This window comes from Pristis pectinata, chromosome 18 (assembly GCF_009764475.1).
Source record: "Pristis pectinata isolate sPriPec2 chromosome 18, sPriPec2.1.pri, whole genome shotgun sequence".
Lineage (NCBI taxonomy): Eukaryota > Metazoa > Chordata > Chondrichthyes > Rhinopristiformes > Pristidae > Pristis > Pristis pectinata.
The window spans coordinates 13,568,361-13,590,617 of record NC_067422.1 but is presented as its reverse complement, the minus strand read 5'-3'; the positions used below and the strand labels follow the sequence as shown (position 1 = coordinate 13,590,617).

The 22,257-nt window shown below is 40.3% G+C and overlaps 2 long non-coding RNA genes across 2 annotated transcripts in view; one reads left to right on the top strand and one right to left on the bottom strand.

The window, feature by feature from the left end:
- LOC127580012 (uncharacterized) overlaps window positions 1–22,257 on the top strand; it is a 216,010-nt gene that overhangs the window by 120,911 nt on the left and 72,842 nt on the right. The gene's annotated exons all lie outside the window — the stretch shown is intronic.
- On the bottom strand, window positions 17,512–19,211 carry LOC127580011 (uncharacterized). The gene is made up of 3 exons (XR_007957764.1): window positions 19,130–19,211; window positions 18,159–18,232; window positions 17,512–17,650 (listed from the first exon to the last, which is right to left on the bottom strand). It is a non-coding gene; the product is annotated as an uncharacterized LOC127580011 (long non-coding RNA).

Below are 22,257 nucleotides of genomic sequence, written 5' to 3'. Positions count from 1 at the left end.
GGGAGAGAGAGGAAATTTGTAAAGTTAAAGAGAAGGGACAAAGTGATGGTGTACAGTAGTGAACTGGGTATTGATAACCAGAGCTTCTAAAGAAGAGATGGAGTAGGCAAACATAAGAGGATGCTTCCAATTCAAATCAGAGTAGGAAAAGGTGTTTTAACAAGGCAAAGCTGGAAAGGTCTTTGCCTGCCTGCTTACAGCTCTCAAACTAACATAGACAAATTAATGGCATAAATTGAAATGAAGAGAGGCAAAATCAAAAAGGAGGAAATGCAGCCCCGATAAAGGCAGTAGAGGAAAGGATGTCGGCTCTGAAAATCAAGTAGAATCTTTTTGGTGGAGTTAAGAAATAGCAAGGGCCAGAAAACATTGAAAGTTTAGTCCAATCTGGAAACGGTCTTTCAACAGAGCAAAACTATAAAGACACGAGTTGGCTTTGGTGTTAAGATGTATGACAATGAACAAACCTTGGCTAACGTTTAGAGAATTAATACACAATTTGCAGAAGACATACTTCTGAAGTACAAAAACGCACCAGGAAAAGTGTTCCTACTGTGGCTGACGAGAAGTTAAAGACTATGCGAAATGGAGAGGAAAAGTTTATCAAGTTGAATTGGTTTTGAGGGCAGGGAAAAATTCAGACTCGAATGAAGAGGGACCAAGATGTTGATTTTCTTTTTAAAAAATAGGGAAAGCTTACTGGAATAGGCCCAAGCCAAAGGATATTAGGTCAGTACAACAAAGTGGTGCTGAAGTGGAAGATCAAAAAGGGTCTTATTGAATGGTGGTGTAGGCACAAGAACCTAAGAGGCCCACTCCTGTTAAATCTTCATATCCTTATTGAAACAGATTTTATGCTTCAGTTTATAGTCTGATTTGAACACACTAGAGCTCCAATAATGCAGCACTCAAGGTTCTATACTGGAGTATTGGCAGAGGTATTATCCCCATGCTTGAACCCATGACAATCTGACTCAGACAATGATATGACTGAGAATAGGAGCTGAATAAGTTGGCTTAAATCTTACCCCAGCAGATGCAAAATGCTGGGAACTAAATAAGAACTATTTTTGCTGGAAATACTCAACAGGGTCAGGAGCACTTCTGCTAAGGAAACATCATCAATTTGGCATGTTAACTCTGTCTCCACAGATGCTGGCTGACCTGCTGAGCATTCCCAGTCTTGTCTAACTTTATTACAGGCCCTGGTACTCTATATTGTTTTGCACGTTACTTTAAATGCTTCTGCCCTGAGGGAGCTGAATATCTGATAGAATTTTTCATGTATAGTTCATGCTCGTACCACATGCTGATGACATGGCCAGGTGAGCTGATACTGCTCCAATGTAGTGACCGGAACGTTATTACACTCTATCTCACTTGAGATTTTCTTTTAAGCCATTATTCTTCTCCTTCCCTGTTACCTGCCCATAGAACAATGGGAAAGAGCTGCTTCTAGTCTGTGGGATACTGGGTCAGGCTTTGTACTGCTGCACCTTCAGCCATACATTTCCTGTTGTGGATAATGCCCGTAAATCTAGCAGGAAATAAATTACTCATGAAAGATGAATTGACTAGTAGAGTGCAACGATCAGGATTCATGAGCTGAGTCATATTTTCTCATAACCAAGTTAATTGAGTCGGGAGCTCTTGACAATGCCAAGTGCTAAGATGTTTATTAAAGTTATGGCAACAGCTGTGGTTTTTTTTTAAAAAAAAGAAATCGGCTTTGTAATGTGACTGATCACTGCAAATGAGGCTTTTGGCAGCCAAGAATATGTATATTCTGTCTAGCCTTCTAACACTGGGAGGAGGAATTTGGACTTCATTAATGCTTTACAGAATACCTATATTTTGGCAAGAAAGTTATTAATTCTGGGAATACTGGGTCACAACAAAACATTGGTTGAAAAGCTATTTCCTGCAAGCATAACATTTTCTCTGAAGTGGTTGAGCTGAATGTTAGTTGAGAAAACTGACCCCTAATAATGGCTAATTCTCCAGTGAAATTCTTCTCTGCAGGTGCACTAAGGAAATAACTGAATAACCTTGTGCTATGAGATTTGATCATGTAATCCTTCCTCAAAGCAATGACATTGCAGGTACAGACCTGACATGTCCCAAATAGATAACAAAAGTTGTCAAGATAGTGTTGTGTTGTTTGATTACACCAAACATTGTAATCAAGTAACTTCAGCCAATGTACATACAATTGTTTTGTCTCTCACAATAATCCTGAACATCAGGAGTTGGTGTTTACTGTCTTTGATTTTCTACTTATCAACACACTTCGGACAGTACAAATTATTTGCTTAAAAACAGAATGATGAGTGCAGGATTATATCTGTAGAAAGGAGTACAATTTATAGAAATTAAAATCTTTAAGCTTGCTTCTTGTATACTTATCTAGATTGGCTTTCAGAGACTATTCCATCTATTTGATCTTGTGACAAGCTCTCCCAAGGAGAAACTAAACAAAATATTTGAAGTTCTCATTTTGTGACTCAGGTTCTTCAGCAATGAAAGTTTAAACTATTATTGCAAAATAAAAAATGATAACATTCAAATACAGAATTGCATGGGGGGAAAATATGCTATCTTTCTGAGAGTGCAGCAAGCCAGTGAACTTGCTCGATGTCTTTTTGCATCTTACCAACTTAATATTTGTTCAGCAATTACAGTCATGGAACCAGAGGCAGCATGTCGGGTGTCATTCTGGCTGAGACTTCAGTGCAGTACTGTACTGTTGAAGTGCTTGTTTTAGAAGGAACATGAAGCCAAGGTCCTGTCTGGTCCATTTGAGGGACTGTTAAACGTTCCATGGTGTTATTTGAAAAGCATGGACGTTTTCCATTTTCTTGAGGCAAAATTGCCTACAGCTTCCTGAACGTTCTCTCCATTTTAGGGGGAAGATGGTAATAAGCATTCACTATAAATCCATTGACTCCATGGGTAGTCGACCACAGTTCTTTCTCCCCATTTCCTACACGGACTCCATTCCATCCTCCTAGTTTCTCCATCTTCATTGCATCTGTTCATGATTTGTCTTCCTTTTTCCTCAAAAAAGAAACCTCCTCCATCGTATTTGAGAGGACTGAGGATTGTTGTGAACTTCTTACCATATATTTAATCTTGCCCCTTCCAGATGCATATTAAGGTTCTTGTTTCCACCTCGCCAGCCTCCACATTTAATAGATCATCTTAATCAATTCCGGCACTTGCAATAATATGCCACGACCACATTCTTTCCCACCTCTCCCCTTTTAACATTCTGCTGAGATGCTTTATTTCACTTCTCCATCTCCACCAATAACCTCTGCATTTCCTTTAGCAACCTACCATGGAACTGCAGGAGAAGTAGCACCTGCCTTCTTAACTCCTCCCTTCTATCCTTCAATCTAAACATATACCTTCTGGGTGAATCACCAGTTATCTTTTATTAACATTTGGTTATACTGCATTCACTGTTCACAATGTGGTTGCTTCCATATTGGGGAGACATCATTTTGTGTAGTTTCTTTGTGGCACACCTGGCTTGGTTCAGCAGCATGACTCTGGCCTTTGGGTCAGCTGTCACTTGAATTTTACTGTCACTTCAATTCTGAACTCGGTCAGTCCTTCACCTTCCACAGTGCTCCAATGAACCCCAATGTAAGCTCGAGGATGAGGCACACTGTGATCTTCCAGATTCAACACTGAGTTCAACAATTTCAGATAATGAGCATTGTAGAATTTTCTGTTTGGTTTTTCAGGTGTCAAACATCCATATTAAGTCAAAAATTACAAGACATACTTTGATCGTATTTATTTAAACCCCTCTTATTAATGATGAACTAATGGTCTTTTTAATTCAGAAGGCTTGTAAGTTTTTGAATTCTGTGTCATCTTCCTCATTTTCCTCACTTTGTTGAGGCATGCTGTTCACTGCTCGGTTGTGGTGTTTCCTGCTAAAAGGATCTAACCTGAGGAACGCGCACAGATAGCTTGAAAGTGATACCTTTCTCTACATTTTTTTATCTACTGGTGTCATGAATGTTTAAAACCCAGGAGACCTCTTTTGTCAGCCTACAATATAGTTGCTGTCATTCATGTACTTTGTCAGTACAGAAGAGATCATTGACTACTATGAGAACTACTCTCCAACTAAAGATCCATGGATAAGGCTACCTGTTTGCAACAATGCTTTGAAGACAATAGAGGAATCTTGCTATCCCTTAAGACCAGAAATGTGATCAGGTTCTAACCAAGTCTATCAATGTATTTTTTTTTGAGAGGGATGTTTTGGTTAGTGCAAAGAGTTCAAAGTTAAACTCTGGTATTGCGTTTCCAACTTGTGCTCGTAATCAAAATCATCCAGCACTCCACAGAACATGAAGAGTTAAGCATAGTGTTTGAGCTGCATTAATTTTTTGTTAGAAGTGGCACTCCTTAAAGTAAACTTCAGAATGCACAACTTGTTGTTTTAGTTGGAAGAAAGATTATTTGACCAATTGATTGTGTCTGACCAAATGTAAGGTCAGAAATTTTACATCGGAACTTGTGAGGAGGTGTGATTGAAGGAAGGAAGTCTTTGTGCTTTAGAAATGTTTTTACCACAAGCAAAATGGGTGTCATGGAAGGGTAGGTGAGGTCTATTTCTAATTGATTGTATGAAGGAAATATAAATTGTGTGCAGGAGAATCTTCCTGGGTTATAAATCAATTCATACTGTTTTGCCCCTCTCCCTACTCAATGAAATCACTGGCACAGAAATTCCTTCATATATGTATGAAAAAAATCACTGCCATGCAGATGAAGATCAGCTTAACCTGGAGTAGATCAATCTTTCTGGGTATCTTAGACTGCCCTTTGAAGACCTCCCTGGCAACCCCTTGCCTGGCTGTAGCCTGGAGGATGTCCATGGGCATCTTGCAACAGAACGTGAACCTTGAGCACACTATTGCTCATCAACCTGTCTCGAACCCTCTGACCCCTTGGGAGCAGTCTTTTACCTCTCCTATCGTTACAGCATCCATTCATTCCAGTGCTGCGATATTCCCCGTGAGCTGGAGCAGTGTGGTTTGCATGGTGGCAAGTTCCTTTAAGAGATGGCTGCAGGGGTCAAATCTGCTGGGATAAGTACCAGCAGCTGCAAGAATTTGCACAGGGTTGACAGAGTAGTGCCACGCTGAAACTGACATGGCATGGTATTATTTGTTACGGCACATTGGCCCTTTTAAATAACACAGATTCAGGGAAATAGGAGTTAGTAAGACATGACTGCACTGCTTTTCAGACAACTGAGGTGAAGAATCAGGCTACGAGTGAATGTTGCATATTGACCGACAGTTGATGTCATTTAAGAGTAGCTGAACTTTGGGAGAAAATATGCTATGGGAAAGAGGAACCCCACCAATAAGTCAGGAGTCAAATCTCCTAACAGGTGCTAAGGTACTCAGAAATTTCACAACTGAGTTGAGAAGCTGTCTACTGCACAACATTATTTTAGGTTGGAGTTGCTGTGAAAATAAATTTAAGTCCTTGTGTGTAATATCATTCAGATTTGGATCCAGCTTCTGATTTGGATTAGTTTGTTGTCATGTACACCAAGGTGCAATGAAATTCCTTGCTCATGTGAAGCTCACGGAGTAAACAGTATACATGGTAATACTAAACGCAAGACACAAATACAGCGACGTGGAAAATGACAGAATGATGCAAAGATGGTAGTGCGATCTGAAGTAGTGCAAAAAGAAATGATAAAGTGACAAAAACTGAATGACCGAGAGTCTGAGGATGTGGCAGCACGACCGGGCAGGAGAGTTGAGACTGAGTAGGGCGGCACAGTAGTGTAGCGGTTAGCATAATGCTATTATAGTGCCAGCGATCCAGGTTTGATTCCGCCACTGTCTGTAAGGAGTTTGTACGGTCTCCCCGTGTCTGCGTGGGTTTCCTCCAGGTGCTCCAGTTCCCACATTCCAAAGACGTACGGGTTAGGAAGTTGTGGACACGCTACGTCGGCACCGGAAGAGTGGCGACGCTTGCGGGCTGCCCCCAGCACATTCTAAGTAACGCAGCAAGACATTTCACTGTGTGTTTTGATGTACGTGTGACTAATAAATAAATATCTATCCATCTAGTTGGTCAATTAGGCTAGTTTTTACTTAAGTGGTCAGGCAACGTTGGAGGTACAAAATCAACAATTTGCATCTGGAATGAATGCAAGTAAAAGGCTACCTTTTGGTTGCCATTATTTCTGTACCAGTCAACTTCTCCAAGCTGTGTCAAAATCTAATGTATGGATGTTACCTAATTGGAATAAGATCTTCTTCAGTTCCTCAAAAATCCTGTTGAGTAAGCTCATGATGGTTTTGTTCAGTTGGTTCAATTAGAAAGTGGCCTAAAGGAGCCTGGGTTCATTCACTGTGACACCAACAAGTCACGGAGCAGGCTTTAATTTGGGTGCTACTCGAAAGTAAAGTAACTAATGGAGACATTCACTGATACATTTTAGGAACTGAAACTGTTGCTACAAGAGCAAAATCCATTGCTGTAGTTTGGATATTAACTGGAGTATGTCGGAAAATGAAAGAGCAGATTTATCTTTGTAGAAGTGTTTCCAAGCTACAATTATGATTAATATTTAAACCGGCAACTTCAAAAAAAGCTTTGATAATGGTATTGCAGTAAAGTCTTTGAATTTGCATTTATTGGTTTCCTGACAGGACAAGGGCAACAACTTTTGATATAATTATTCAGTTCTGCTGAATCACTGCAGCAGCTCCAGCAGTGGTGTTTAATGTGAATCAGTCACTTCAACCTTGTTGCTATATTTTCGTTTTGGACTCTGTCACTTCATTCAATGGGTGAAAGTAAAAGGAAGAGAATAAAAAAAAATTGAAAACAAACATTAAATCTCACCTTTTGTTTCTTTGGACTGCAGCGGTATAAAAGGAAACTTGTTGCTTAATTGCTTTCAGACTTATATTGTGAAACTTTGGAAACTTTAGTGCTAAGACCATAAGGGATTCCTTCACATGAAGAGGCAAGAGTCCATATTGTGGGTGATGTAGTTGCTTTTTTTAAAAAATAAATTCTCAACCATATCACCCATGAGGTCACCTATTCTGGAATCTGTTATTAATGAAGAGGTAATGGGGCACTTGTAATAGTAGGATTGAACAGAGTCAAAATGAATTTATGAAAAGGAAATTATGTTTGACAAATCCATTTAAATATTCTGAGATTGTAACTAGCTAAGTGGATGAGGGCAAACTATTGGACGCGGTGCATTTGGATTTTCAGAAGGCCTTTGTTAAGGAGCCGCATGAGATTATTAAAGAAAATTTGGAAATGATACATATGGTACTGGGAGTATAATTCTGGTATGTTTTTGAGCACTGGCTAACAGACAGAAAATAGTAGAAATAAGCAGATAATTGAGTCCCAGCTATTCACAATCTATATTCATGATTTGGTTGAGGGGATCGTGTTTTTTTTTAAGTTTGCTGATCATGCTAAGCATGATCATGCTAAGGTGAATGGGAATGTGAACTGTAGCTGAATGCAAAGAGGTTTGGTGAGGATGTGGCAGGTGGAATATGATATGGAAAAAATGTAAGGTCATCCACTTTGGCAGAAGAAAAAAAGTTTTGAAAGAAAAAAGGAATTTCTGAAACAGTTTGAAAGATGCTGTAATTTAGACGGACGCAATACACGATTCACTGAAAGCTGACGTGCAATTGAAGCAGGCAATTGGGAGCAGCAGAGTGATGCAGCAGGAACTCCACTGCATCACAGCTTTAGGGATCCGAGTTTGACTGCCAAGTGCAATCTGTGTGGAGTTTGTATGTTCTCCCTGTGACCGCATGGGTTTCTGCTGGGCACTCTGATTTCCTTCCACAACCAAAGACACACCACTGGGTTAATTGACTACTGTAATAAGTGTAGGTGAACGGCAAAAGAATCAAAGGGCAGTTTGTAAGTGTGTGAAGAAGTTGCAGTACGACAAGGAAATAAGGAGGGGACAACAGAATCTATGGGGAGTTAGCATGAACTCAATGGAAAAAATGGGCACCTCCAGTGTTGTAATGAATAGTATAAGGAAAACATGGTATGTTGGCCTTTATCGCAGAAGGATTTGAGAACAAGAGCAGAGACATCCTGCTTCATTGCATGGAGACGCAAGAGACTGCAGATGCTGGAATCCGGAGCAACCAACAATGACACGCTGAGTTCTTGCTTCATTGTGTAGCGTCCTGCAGAGATGTCATCCAGAATATTGTGTACAAGTCTGGTCTCCCTATCGAACAAGATATTGGTTTATTATTGTCACTTGTACTGAGGTACAGTGAAAAACATGCCTTGCCTACCATTCGTACAGATCAATTCATTACACAGTGCAGATATATTCTGTTAGTACAGAGTGCATTGAGGTAGCACAGGGTAAAACAATAACAGAATACAGAGTAAAGTGTCACAGCTACAGGGAAGTGCATTGCAGGTAGACAATAAGGTGTAAGGTCAAACAAGGCAGACTGAGGTCAAGAGTCCATCTCATCATATAAGGGATACAGAAGTTTTGGAGTGCAGCAAGACTTTGTCAGACTGATAATGGGTTGATGGGTTTGTCATGTATGAGGAGAGATTAAGCAAACCGGGCCAATAGTGTCTCGAGTTTTAAAAGAGGTGATCCCATTGAAAGAAACAAAAGTCTTATCTGCATTCACCCTTTGAAGCCCTATGTTGTTTTCCCTGGTTGGGGTGTCAAAAACCAATGAATGCAGTGTCAGAAGAAGTGTTCAGACGTTTAGGATGGAGATGAGAAATTCCTTCACCCAGAGGGTAGTGAATCTTCAAGAGATTGACCAAGGGATTTGGGGTTAGGGCAGGAAAGTACTTCTGAGGCAACAGTTCGGCACGATCTTGGAGCAGATACAAGAGGCTAAATCGTCTACGTCTGCTTCTACTTCTTGCTCTCTTGTGTTCAATAAAACTGTATTTACAGAGATGAATACATTGGGGTTCAATTATTCTTGTTGGCAACCAGAGATAAACTTCTATCTTATCTCTTCAAACATGCCTCCTTGCCTGCTGGGTGCTTCTCGATTTTTCTTTTTCATTCTGATTTCCAGCATCTGTGCTATTTACTTTTTGGCAATTATCCCTACTTTCCCACTACATGCGGAGGATCTGGGGGGGGTGGGGGTGGAGTAAGCAGGGGAACAGAAGTGAAATTACGGTTATCTGAGATATCTGAATGTTAATGAGAAATGTACGATACGCATGAGTCTCATTTGGTAAAACTCAATTACTTGACCTATTGGCCCTGAAGCAAAGCTATCAATGGACTGTATCCAACCGCTGTATGGCTGTCAGCTGTGTGTTTTTTTTTAAAGTTGCTTTGAAAACCACTCTTTGCCCTGACCTCATTTGAATCACCTTGAGGCCTGTTAAAGCTTTGGAGAACAAGATGCATTTTTTTTGCTTTACAGCAACAGAGTAAACAAATTTGACACCATTTATGTGAAAGCTCATTTTAATGTTTAACAGCTGAAAAAATCTGCAAATGAGCAGCTGCTTTGAAAGTGGGTCCAAGAAATCGCCATAAACTAACTCTTATTATCCATGATTGTTGTTGTTATTATCTAAGATTTTTGCCTAATCCATTCAGATACATGGGAATGAGCAAACTGTATTGTTGTCTGGTTACCTTTAGTGGGCTGTACCAATCACGTCCAGCAGAAATAGAAACAGGTGGTTAAGCTGATTGGTTTTTACTGTCCCCCTTTTCAACATGGAACTGGCAAGCTCTGGTCCTAAAGCTACATTAGGTGGGTCTCAGTATGCATAGTATCGCTATGGAATTTAATTTGGGCTTGAAGAATAGAATGTTTGGGATTGGTGCTTACTTGCTAACCAACCAGACAGCAAAGTTTTCATGACCTATCACCCAATTAGTATTGTGTATGTATTATCTGACATCTTATTCAGAAAGCTTGGGTTTATAGTCTCTCTTTTGTAGCCTTTCTGAGATCAGAATAAAGTAACCAGAATGGCAAACAGCCCTTAAAGGGACTTTTCCTCCAGCTATTAACTGGACATGTAGCCATATCTGTGTGTTTTTGCCAGTAGTGTACCATTATCTAAAGGAACACAACTGTCCTGAGGAATTTGGGCAGCTTTAAACGTGCACAAGGGATAAGTTGAGGATATTCTGTCACAGGAATGTTTATTGGGGGGGGGGGGGGGGTCACGAAGAAACTCCTTGCGAATGTGTGGCTGCACTTGCTCTTTAAATCCAACTCAAAAGATTGCAGTGAAACTGTTCTCCCTTGGCAGTTAATTTCATTATCCTATTTGCGATTTCAACTGTGGCTGTTTGAAGAACTAGGGCAGACGTGGGTGACCGAGAATGCCAGTGTTGGTTAAATCGTGTCTATAACTCTGCAGCGCAATTTCTTATTGTTTGAGGTATTAACTATTCCCTTCCCCCTACAATTTGCACCCTCATCAGCACTGGATTCTGGCTGAATTTCATGGAAACCAGGAGTAGATTAAATGATTATGTAATAAATACAGAACAGGATTTGCAGTTTTGATTTTCTTTTACTTCAAATTTGAGGCCTAATTCTTTAATCCACCCAGACTAAGAAGTTTCAAGGTCAGTGTTGAGTTCTTCAATATTATTTAGGCCACACTTTGAGTGGTGTTGGGTATGGTGAAGGGGAGAGGCTTGTAGTATTATTATTGGACTGTTGCTCCTTGCTTAGTGAAAGAAAACATTAGTTTTTCTGATTTTTAAATGGCATAGAGTGACTCCAGCTATGACTGTGCCTGTGTTATACCAGTGAAGGGGAAGATTGTGGGCTTAACTGTGATGTTGTTTAGTCAAAATGCAGTCAAAAAGAGAGATGGTTATCATTTTGGGTCCAGAATGTTTCATCACAACTGAATGAAGAGTCCCAGACCTGAACCATTAACTGTTTCTCTTTGCACAGATGCTGTCTGACCTGCTGAGTTTTCCCAGCATTTCCTGTTTTTATTTCAGATTTCTAGCATCTGCAGTTATTTTGTCGATTTTCAGTCTAGGAATTTCCTGTGTTTGCTGGGTATGGGACGTAGATATGAAATTCAGGACCAATATCGGAAGTTAGCAAAATCACGGCCAGAATTAAGTGATTGAAGCAGAAACGATATCAATGTATTATGAATAGCATAGACTGGTGGTTGAAGGGAACTGGGACAGAGCAGGTTGTTAGGTTGGGATTGCTGTTGGTAGAGGTGGATTGGGCCAAGTGGGCAGATTCCACGTTGCCATTTCAGTATAATTCCTTATAGCTTGTGCATGAGATGTAACAATGGGCAAGTAACTAAATGATTCCAAGAAATCAAGAGTCAGTGGCATTATATGGGGGTGGGGGGGAGAAAAGGCACAAGCAGCTGTCTACATTGGAAACCATTTAATATTCACAGAAATCCCCTGATGGCTTCATGAAGGGAGAAGGGGTCAAAGATTCCACAGAAACTGAAGTACATTGAACAGTATAGCACAGGAACAGACCCTTCGGCCCATGATGTTGTGCCGAACTAATTAAACTGATGATACCTAATTAAAGTAATCCCTTCTGCCTGAACATGGCCCATACCCTCTATTCTCTGAAGGTAATGCACTTATCAAAATATATCTTGTCTCCTTTTGCTGGATCTCTTGTAGTGTAGTTAGCACAATAGAAAGGACCCAAGTGGGTAATTGCTGTCCAGAACTGGAAGCTTTCTTAACCAATAAAGTGTTGTCAGCAACTACCCCTCCATACCTTTAGTTAAAGAGTGCAACACTTTTTCAAATTTGCGCACAAAGGCACTTAATGTATACAGTACCGTAACAATGGAGTAACGATGAGATGATAATACACTGCCAAATCTTGTTACATCTAATAGACCAGGCTGGGTTAAAAGGAAAGTTACAGTTAATCACAATTGTATGTTGCAAGACTTGCTTTGCCAAGACTGAATGCTCGAGCGCTGTACTGTGTAAAATACATAATTTCTACATATTGTGGATGTAGAGTTTTGGTTTTTAGTTTTGGTGCATCTGTTGTTGAAAGAACTGTCATTTGTGAAAAGTTGCTCCTAAATTTTGGGTGCCGTGAAGTAGGACTACAATGCTCATAGGGCAAAAATTCAAATTGCAGATTAGCAAGTAATTACCTCACATCTTTGAAGCCACAGTGATAACTTGAGATGCTTCACATGATAAAAGTGTATTGTAAATGCATATTATTGGGACGGGCCGGAAGGAGACTTTAAGGTTACTACTTGTACATAAATAACACAGCAAATTTATGACAGATATCTGATGTTCTCTTCATAGCCTGTATTTAGTCAGGAACATTTTTGACTGGAAGGTATTTGGAGACGGTGTTGTTTATTAGGAGCTTGTTGAAATAGTGCAGGTTGTTCCAGAAATGCTCGCTGGTAGCTTGAAAGTTGCCCACTTGAATGTATATAATGTATTGTTAGAAATGCAAATCACCGTAACAGCTGGCAGATTGAGTCATGGAGTAATATAGCACAGAAACAGGCCCTTCGACTCAACTCATCCATGCCGACCAAGGTGCCCATTCTAAGCTAGGCCCGCATTTGGCCCATATCCCTCTTATTCCTTCCTACCCATGTACTTATCCAAATGTCTTGTAAATGTTGTTCTTTTACCTGCCTCAACTACTTTCTCTGGCAGCTTGTTCCGTATTTTATGAGGTTACCTGTAGGTCTCTTGCTTTCCAAGGAATAAAGGCCGAGCCTGCCCCAACATCTCCTGATAACTCAGGCCCTCGAGTCTTGGCAACATTCTTGTAAATCTTCTTTGCACTCTTTCCAGTTTAATGACACCTTTCCTATAACAGGGTGATTAAAACCGTACATAATAGTCCAAGTGCGGCCTCACCAACATCTTGTACGACTGCCACATAATGTTCTGACTCCTGTACTCAGTGGTCTGCCTGATGAAGGCCCGCATGCCAAACACCACCTTCACTGCCCTGTCTACCTGCGACGTGACTTTCAGCGAACTATGCACTTGTACTCAAAGGTCCTTCTGTTCCACAACAATTCCCTGGGCCTTACCATTCACTGTGTAAGTCCTACCCTGGTTAAGTGCTGAAAGCTGCCAATAAGTTAGAGTTGCAGAAAATATAATAACTAATTTTGGGGGAAAAGTGGCATTAAATTGATCACCCACGGTGTTCTCTAAAGTAACACAATTATTGTATTAAGTGTTTGCAAGCATATCATGTTGAATTAGCAAGGAGCCCTGTTGGACTGAATTATCTCCTGACTCATTTCTCCCTCTTGTTTTGCAACAGCCCATAAAACCTCTCCAGTTTTAAATGTTGCAGTGATAATTTCATAGAAGCCTCACCCAGGTTGAGCATGCAGGTGTTGTCTGCACACCTGCATAATGTAGGTTACGCAAGACTTTCCAGACATTACCTAGCATCACTGGACCCTGAATTTTTCTTGCAACAGTTTATGGTCAAGAACTGAAGATTAAACTGAAATGTAACTTGTACCCAGTTCCTGATTGGATTCAGGAAATTGAGTCCTCACTGATTTGAGATTCCTGCAAAATTTAGTGTGTAGAAACCTTGCAGTTGTCTAGATCTAAAGCATGAAAATCAGAATCTTTGTAATCACTATGGCACATTGATTCCTGTTAATCACCAGGGATTCATCAACCACAAAATTTTGAATGAAATCCAACATGGAAGAACATTTAAGAATCAAACTGTCTTTGATTTCAATTTGTAAGATACTTGTGCAAACTATTCAGCCCCATGGGGCAGGCACGGTAGTGTAGTGGTTAGTCTAACGCTATTGCAGTGCAAGCGACCCAGGTTCAATTCCAGCCACTGTCTGTAAGGAGTTTGTAGATTTTTTCATTGTCTGCGTGGGTTTCCTCTGGGTGCTCTGGTTTCCTCCCACATTCTAAAGACGTACGGGTTAGGAAGTTGTGGGAATTCTATGTTGGCGCCGGAAGCGTGGCGACACTTGCGGCTGCTGCCAGAACACTTTACACAATAGGTGCATTTCACTGTGTGTTTCAATGTACTTGTGACTAATAAAGAGATCTTATCTATGAAATCAAGATTTGATAAGTATGTTGAAATGTATGTGGAAAACTTTGTAAATTAAAGATGTGTTGAAATGAATTTACAGCAAGTTCTGCAGATTTCTTGGGTTCTTCTGAAGCTGTTAATTAAATGAAACCATTTTGAAACCAGATATCATTGTCTCTTTCCACATTTACATCACTAGTGGCAACCTGCAATCTTAAAAGCCTTCGTTGGCATCCATACTTGCGAGTGAATATCCATAACACTTAGGTCAGTGATGAGTTTATGTACAACATAGGAAGAAAGATTTATCTTCAAGGGAAGATGAATGGAGTAGTGAGCAAAGTTGATGCTGACTTGGAGACTTGCAGAACAGCGGTCTTTTGTCTTGAAGTAACATGCCACGTTGGCGCTCCAGTGCCTAACTGCATGGACTGCATTCTCGGATGGGCTGCTTTCTGTTTTATAATGTTAAAGCAAGGTCCAGTCTATTCTTATGGTGGTTAACAATCTAATGATACCAAGGAAGAAAGTGAAAGTTCTCCAGTTACGCTGACCAATGTCTTATTTTCTCGAGAAGAAGCAGCAGATTAATAAGTGCACCTAGAATGCATCTTTAGTTATCCCAGGTCAATTTCACATTGGAGAATGTAGATTATGGGATCTTTTAGAGCAGCTTTGCATTTGTGGATTGGGGAATTGGACTGCTTTGGTCCCACCAGAGGTATGTGAAGTTGGCCACATTGTTTTGGTCATTTGTGTAAATGAGCATCAGCTGTAAGCAAGAACATTGAACTATAAGTAGTTACGTGATGAAGTGCATTTCATTTTGCTCTGACAAAGTTGTAACATGAAACCAGGCTTGTGAATGAAGAAGAGAGAGGAGGAGAGACATTGCCGAGAGTTTTGTTCTTGAGCTGTTTCTTTAGCTTTTAAATGTATCTGCACTCTGGGAATGTGCAAAGGAAGTCATGGGCAGAACTTATCACTGGACTTTAAGCATAGCAAGGATATATTTGCAGTGCATCTTGATTCAAAGCAATATCTTTTATCTGGTAGGATAAAATGATCAAGAATTATGAAAAATTTGTAATATTATTCAGAATCAGGTTTATTATCACTGACATATGTCATGAAGTTTATTGTTTTGTGGCAGCTGTACAGTGTAAGACATAAAAATTACTTCAAGTTAGATGAGTAAATAAATAGTGCAGAAGAGGAATAATGAGGTAGTGTTCATGGACTGTTCAGAAATCTGATGGCAGAGGGGAAGAACCTGTTCCTTAAATAATTAAGCCATGTTTTTCAGACTGGTGCATGCATTATTACATCGGTGTTCTTGCCACTGAGACAAATGGTTCACAAGGAGGAAATGTTGCTCAGAAAACATTCTTCCAAGCTGAACTAATCTCCTCAACCTGATGCTTTTTTTTATAATTTGTTGCTTTTCTTGTTCAACTGTTCTATTTTTAACCTCAGTCATTTACTGACATACAGTCTGGCAGTAAGGCACAGCAGAGCCAATGAGAATGTCATAAAGTCGTGGCTTTGGCACTTTTTTGATGATAAATGTGGTAAACTTATACTGTTGGTATTTATTTCTGGGATGGAGTGTAACGTCAAGCTAAATTTGGCATAGACGTGCATGATGTCATGAAATGTTTCTTTGTAGATGGGCAGTGATCTTCACATCCTGTTCCTCTGGGGAATTTTCTTCCTGCAGCAAGAATGATGGCATTTTGCCATGACACAAGATTGAGTTATTTTTTTTCGAATAGGTGCAGCATGCAGCATTACGTTCCCACGTACCCTGTGATCACATGTATTGAGAGTTTGATGGCAAATGTTGGTGGGCTTTTCGGTGGGGGTATTGCAGCCGCACTTGTCCTCTGTTTGGTCAGCACATATGTGGCCACCTCCAGCAAGTATTCCTGTGTAATGATGTGGGGTGGATTCTGGTAGACTTATTTCCCCTCTCCTTTCCGAACCCAGAAGGTAACTAAGTCAACACAGATGTGATACCGAAGCCAGGATCTTCATGGTCTCTGTGGTTCACTTGCTTAATGAAAAACAAACTTGATGCAAGAACATATGAAAGGGGAACAGGAGAAGGCCATAGGCTCTTTGAGCCTGCTCAACCATTAATCAAGATCATGGCTGATCTTCTATCTCAACACTTTTTTTTCCCAGCATTATTCCCATGCCCCTTGATTCCTTTACCGTCCAGTAATCAATCTACGTTCTGAATGAATGTAGTGACTGACGTTCCATGGACACCTGGTTTAGAGAATTCCACATGTTCACCGCCATCTGAGTGAAGACATTTCTCCTCAGCTTCATCCTAAATGACCAACTCCTTATTCTCAAACTCTTCCCCCAGTCCAAGACTCCTCAATCCAGGAAAACCCCTTCAATGCATCTGGTATATGGAGCCCTTTTTAAAAAAAAAATGCATAAGTTTGGATGAGATTGCTCCTCCTCTAAACTGTAAAGAATTCAGTTCATTCTACTCGATCTGTCCATGTGGCAATCCTGCCCTCCTTGGAACAAGTCCAGTGAATCTTCACTGCATCCCCTCTGTGGCAAGTACATCCTTTCTTGGATAAGGTGGCAGGAACTGTGCACGATACCCCAGGTGTGCTTTCAGCGAGGACCTAAGTAATTGCTCTACCTTGTTACTAAGCACTCTCATAATGAAGACTAACATACTATTTGCTGTCCTGATCGTATGTTGCACCTGCCTGTTGGCTTTCAGTACTTGTATACACGCAAGTAAGTCCCTTGCAAATCAACAATACCCAATCTGTCACCAGTTAACAAATACTCTTTTATTATGTGGCGTCAAATAAGATCAGATTTTTCCACACTATTTCCATTTGCCATGTTCTTTCCCACTCGCTCAACTTGTCCATTTCCCCTTGAAACCTCTTTACATCATTCACTGCATTTGGTTGTTCTGTATTGCCAGCCAACTTGGAAATGACACTTTGTCTCCACAACCAAATGGTTGATTATATTCCATGAATAGCTGGGGTCGAGCATCAATCCCTGCTGTACCTAAATGGCTGTCAGTTTAAATGCGTTTGCCTTGTTTGTTTTTTTTTTGTTTTGCTACCCATTTGCAATGTGAGTTGTTGTAAATGTTTTCTGTTGTTAGGCAGGGATGTGCACAAACAGGGACATATTATGGACACTTTTTTTTTGGTGGTCCCTTCGGATTGAGGATGACTTGCATCTGCTCCAGGTCTGTGGGCTGTCACGTAATTTTTGAGGCCAGTGTGGAATCTGCAGACTCTGCCACAAATGGAGCAGGAGGGTTGAGCAGGTAGCGAGATGGTAAAGTTGTGTGCTGCTTCTGCTCATTATACTGTGTGTCCACGTGTTCCTGATGCGTGGACTTGAGATTCTTAATACCATCCAGAATGCTGCTCCTCACCCTTGAGTGGTCCAAGGTCAGAGATTCTCAGGAGTCGGTGAGAATGGTGCATTTCTTCAAGGAAGCTTTGAGTACATCCTTGAACCTTTTCCTCTGTCCAGCTGATAATCTCTGAGTGACACTGCTTGGAATATAATGACTGTTTAGTGAGTCAGGCATACAACTGATGTGGTCTCTGCAACTGAGCTGAGAGTGAAATTAGGATTTCAGTGCATGAGACATGTCCAACATCGTGTGCACACGCACATACGTATATTAAAGGTGCATGTATGTGGCCCTCCAAAACCTTTAAGATGTGAATTCCTGTGCATACCTCTGTTATTGTATCATTAGTTACAGAGATGAAACAAATCACTGAAAATTTGAGAGGAATTTTGAAGGTGAAGATTTCTTTAAATTTTGCAGTCTAATAACTCTCACAGTTTTGAGAACAATTCATTAACAGGTTGCAAGTTATCACTCTAACCCCAATTAATTCTGTGAACCTGGTAAACAAAAGTCAATGACTCCTCCTTTTCCCCATTTTGATAGTAGGTCCCCATCCATACCATACCTCATTTGCAACTAGGTAATGAAACTGATAAGAGAGCTCGGCCTTGATATCAGAAAACAAAGTCGATTGGCCTTACCGCTTGTGTTCCTATTCCTGAAACCTCCCGAAGGCATGTGTAAAATTTTCCTGCGGGTCCTCGAGGCTTTTCACCTTTTTAAAAAAAAACAATGAAAGTCACTTTCAGCTGAAAGGCCTGGAGGCTGAGATACTTGAGCCTTTTGGTGCCCAGCTTCATTTATGCTGTGATGTACTGAAAGAGATATCCATGTCGATCTCTATCCAGTTAAAATGAAACTTAACTGCTGTGAACCCCTGAATGTAGAAGATGGAGCAGAAGCAATCCTTTTCCACAGTTCAGTTTAAAATTTGAGAAAATACACAGACTAATCTCCTTTTCCGGCTGGTGTAACCATTGGAATCAATTGTACCAGAGTAGTGTGAGATCATTGACTCTGGTTTAGTGGCCCGATTAGCCAACTTGCAAGGTATTAACAGTTTTCCAGCAAGAAACAAGTAAGACCGTAAGACATTGGAGCAGAATTAGACCATTCAGCCCATCGAGTCTGCTCCGCCATTCAATCATGGCTGATTTATTTTTCCCTCTCAACCCCATTCTCTTGCCTTCTCCCCATAACCTTTGACACCCTTACTAATCAAGAATCTATTGACCTCCGCTTTAAATATCCCCAATGACTTGGCCTCCACAGCCATCTGTGGCAATGAATTTCCATAGATTCACCACCCTCTGGCTAAAGAAATTCCTCCTTGTGTCCGTTTGAAAGGGGCACCCTTCTATTCTGAGGCTGTGCCCCCTGGTCCGAGACTCTCCTACTATTGGAAACATCCTCTCCATGTCCACTCTATTCCAAGCCTTTCAAATTTTCTTTGTAAATTTGTTCCTTCACGAAATGAAAGACGAGAAGTCAATTTTACACCTGCACTTCTGTTCGCAAAAGTAAGGGCACAAGTGCTATCTTGCCCTGAATCTTACTTCATTTAAAACTTATTTGTGGCTTTGTATATTGCAAGATGACTTTAAGCACCTACCATTCCAGATGCATGCATGTTACATAGTACTCTGCTTCATTTGCTTCTATGCACCTTCTTAATTAGAGGTATCCAATCAGACTTATTCATTTCTTCTTGAAACATCATATACAGAAATTGGTCAATGTTAAGACAGTCCTTGTAAGAAGCAATGATGCAAAGTGTTACCATAAAAATGAATCATCGAGAATAATCTGTTCCAATGAGGTTTAATTTTTCAGTCTGTCATCATCAAGGTGGGGTTTGATCATTCTGTGGGAATCGAACCATTTTCCAATTGGCGTGGTCATATTAAAGTTGCATAATGTTTACAGCATAGAACCAGGCCACATAAACCAACAAGTTTAAGGTACTATTTATGTTCCCACAATACTCGTACACTAGACAAGAAGAATAACTGTGTGTAGTTTTGTACCAGCACCAAGTACATCAATGTTACTTGCACGTGAGCTAACTTGACACTGGAAGTTATCTTGTAAATTTGTTTGCTGTTCAACTTTACCTTGAAGGCTATGCCATTTCTCTGTCTTTTATACCCTATATTCCCTGTTGGAAAGCTCATCAAATTAATAATACTGGCAGGAAATTGCAGAGCTGCATAAGTTTCCCACTTCTCTGTATGAAGGGATGGTTATGGACTGCAGATCTTAGCTGCAATTTTTAAAATTTGGTAATGAGTTATTGATATTTGGCAGGCATGATACTCTTGCCATCTGGGATATTGGAATAAAACTTGGTGTAAAGTCTGATCATTGTAAGTTATTGGCAGAGTTGTTTGTGTTCTCTGCAAGTAACATGGCACAGCTCCTTTTGAGTTCTATTAATGGGCTGCTAATGTCCGCCTATTTGGAACTGGCACTCTTCTGTGTTCTGTGTCTTTTCACTGATCATTTGAGTTAATAGCATGGTATTTTGACTGCTGTAAACTAAAATCAAAATATTTCCTGCAGTAATGGTCCTCTTCCAGTTTAATGTGCTAAGTTAAGGTGCTGTTAATATTTTCAGAGATCCTCCATGCAATAAAGTTTGGGAAAACATGTCCCTGTATAAAATTTATTGGTAACTTAGAATACTGCCAGCCAGAAGCCTGGGCAGATGTTTACGTTTGATCACTTTCGAAGGAGAACGAAACAGATGCACATCATTCTCGCATGCATACAGTCTTAACGTGCTTAATGATGACTGGGAGCCAGGTCTGTGCCCCTGTTGGTCTCTTACGGTGCCCATGTAGAAAGGAGAGGCTTGTTTGATCCAGTAGCAAAATGGAGATTGAGGAACAATGAGCTATTTTAAAATCTCCAATTACACGCAAGCATATGTGATAGTAACTTGGAAGAAATCTCCAATCTTCGCCTTCGGTGATACTGGTTAAGTATTTGCTTTCACGGAGATTACACCATTGCAGACCAGTTTTATTTTTTTAAATATATACATTTAGTTTGTATGGTTTTTCAGGGGAAACCATGCATTACTATTGATTCATTCGAACTGCTGGAGAGTATTAAAGGATGTCAGACTTTGAATATTATTTTTGACTAAATCTAAGTCGATTGTATTCAGCTGGGTGTCATTGAGGTAGCTTTCTGAAACATTCAGTCAATCTCTGGAAAGATGAGTATAGCTTGAAGTATGGAAAAACAAAATAGCATCTTTGGAACCTACTGGGCTTGTTCTTACAGGACTGGCAGTACTTTTAATACTGGAAACTCCCTGCCCTGCCTGTGGTGTACTGGTGATGTCAACACTAAGAATGGGCAACCTCCTGTCTCAGGCTTTGGAAGACAGTTTCTTCATTTTTTGTTTCTGGTCAACAATTTGTTTCAAATGTTTCTCTTCATACAGAATAAGAGGAAAGAAATTTAAAAGCAGAAACTGTTTTGTAGTACATCAAAGTTTAAACAACTGATTAAAATCAAAAAAGCTATTTGGTAATTGGTTTATTATTGTCACATGTTCCAAGATACAATGCAAAAGCTTTTGTTATGTGTAATCCAGACACAATTACAAAAGGAAAAATAAAATGCAGGATATAGTGTTGCAGTTGCAGAGAAAATGCAGTGCAGGTGGACAAATAAAGTGCAAGAACCATGACAAGGTAGATTGAAAGATCAAGAGCTCATCCATATCATTTAAGAGTCTTACAACAGCGGGATAGAATCTGTTCTTGGGCTTGGTGGTACGTGTTCTCAAGCTTTTGATCTTCTGCCCGATGGAAGGGCGGAAAAGTGAAAATTATCAGGATGGGAGGGGCCCTTGATTATATTGGCTGCTTTCCCAAGGCAGCGTGAAGAAGTGTAGGCAGAATCAATGGAGGGGAGGCGGGTGCTCATGATAGACTAGGCTGTGTTCACTGCTCTCTGTAATTTCTTGCCACCTTGGGGACATTTAGATTTTGGTCGGAAGCAGATTCTCAAAATGTGCCTCCGAGAGGGGATGAGCCAGTGATCCTGTGAGGGTTGACGAGCTTGCAAACACTTGCAGGACGGGGTGAATGTAAAGACTTTCCTAACCAAAACCAGCGACAAAATCCAATAAAGCAAAATAAGTATTGGAAGACCCATCATGGGACAATGCAGGGACAGTCGAAAAACTAAATAATTGGAGTAGTAGTTGACAAACTGCTACTAAATTCAAATTATAAAGAAATGGACAAATCGGTTTCCAAGCTGATGGTAAGCAGTAGAATGGTCAAAAGTCAGCACCAAGGAGGAACAGAATGGGGATGTGACTTAAAAAGAAAGAAGCAATCAAATATGCATTTGGCATCAAAAAGTGTACACAGGTCTCAAGAAAAGCCCACAGTCTGTATATCATAAAGATGTATAAAGTATCTCTATGCCAACTGATAGATGTTCAATTGGAATGGAGTGACCACTTACAATAGCATAGATGTTTCCAAGCTAAATTGTTTACACATGGTTTCATCTATGCTGCACCTGGCTGTAGTAAGAACTTGGGTATCCTTCAAGATGCCTGAAGAAAGAAAAATATTTTGCAAAGAACAACAGGCTGGGTGGATTGAAGTTGATGTTGTGCATTCCCAATGAATCAAAATCTTAAGACTTAACCTGAAGTATCTCAAAACACATTGACAGAACTGTGCGGAATGATCAAGAACTCTGTCAAGG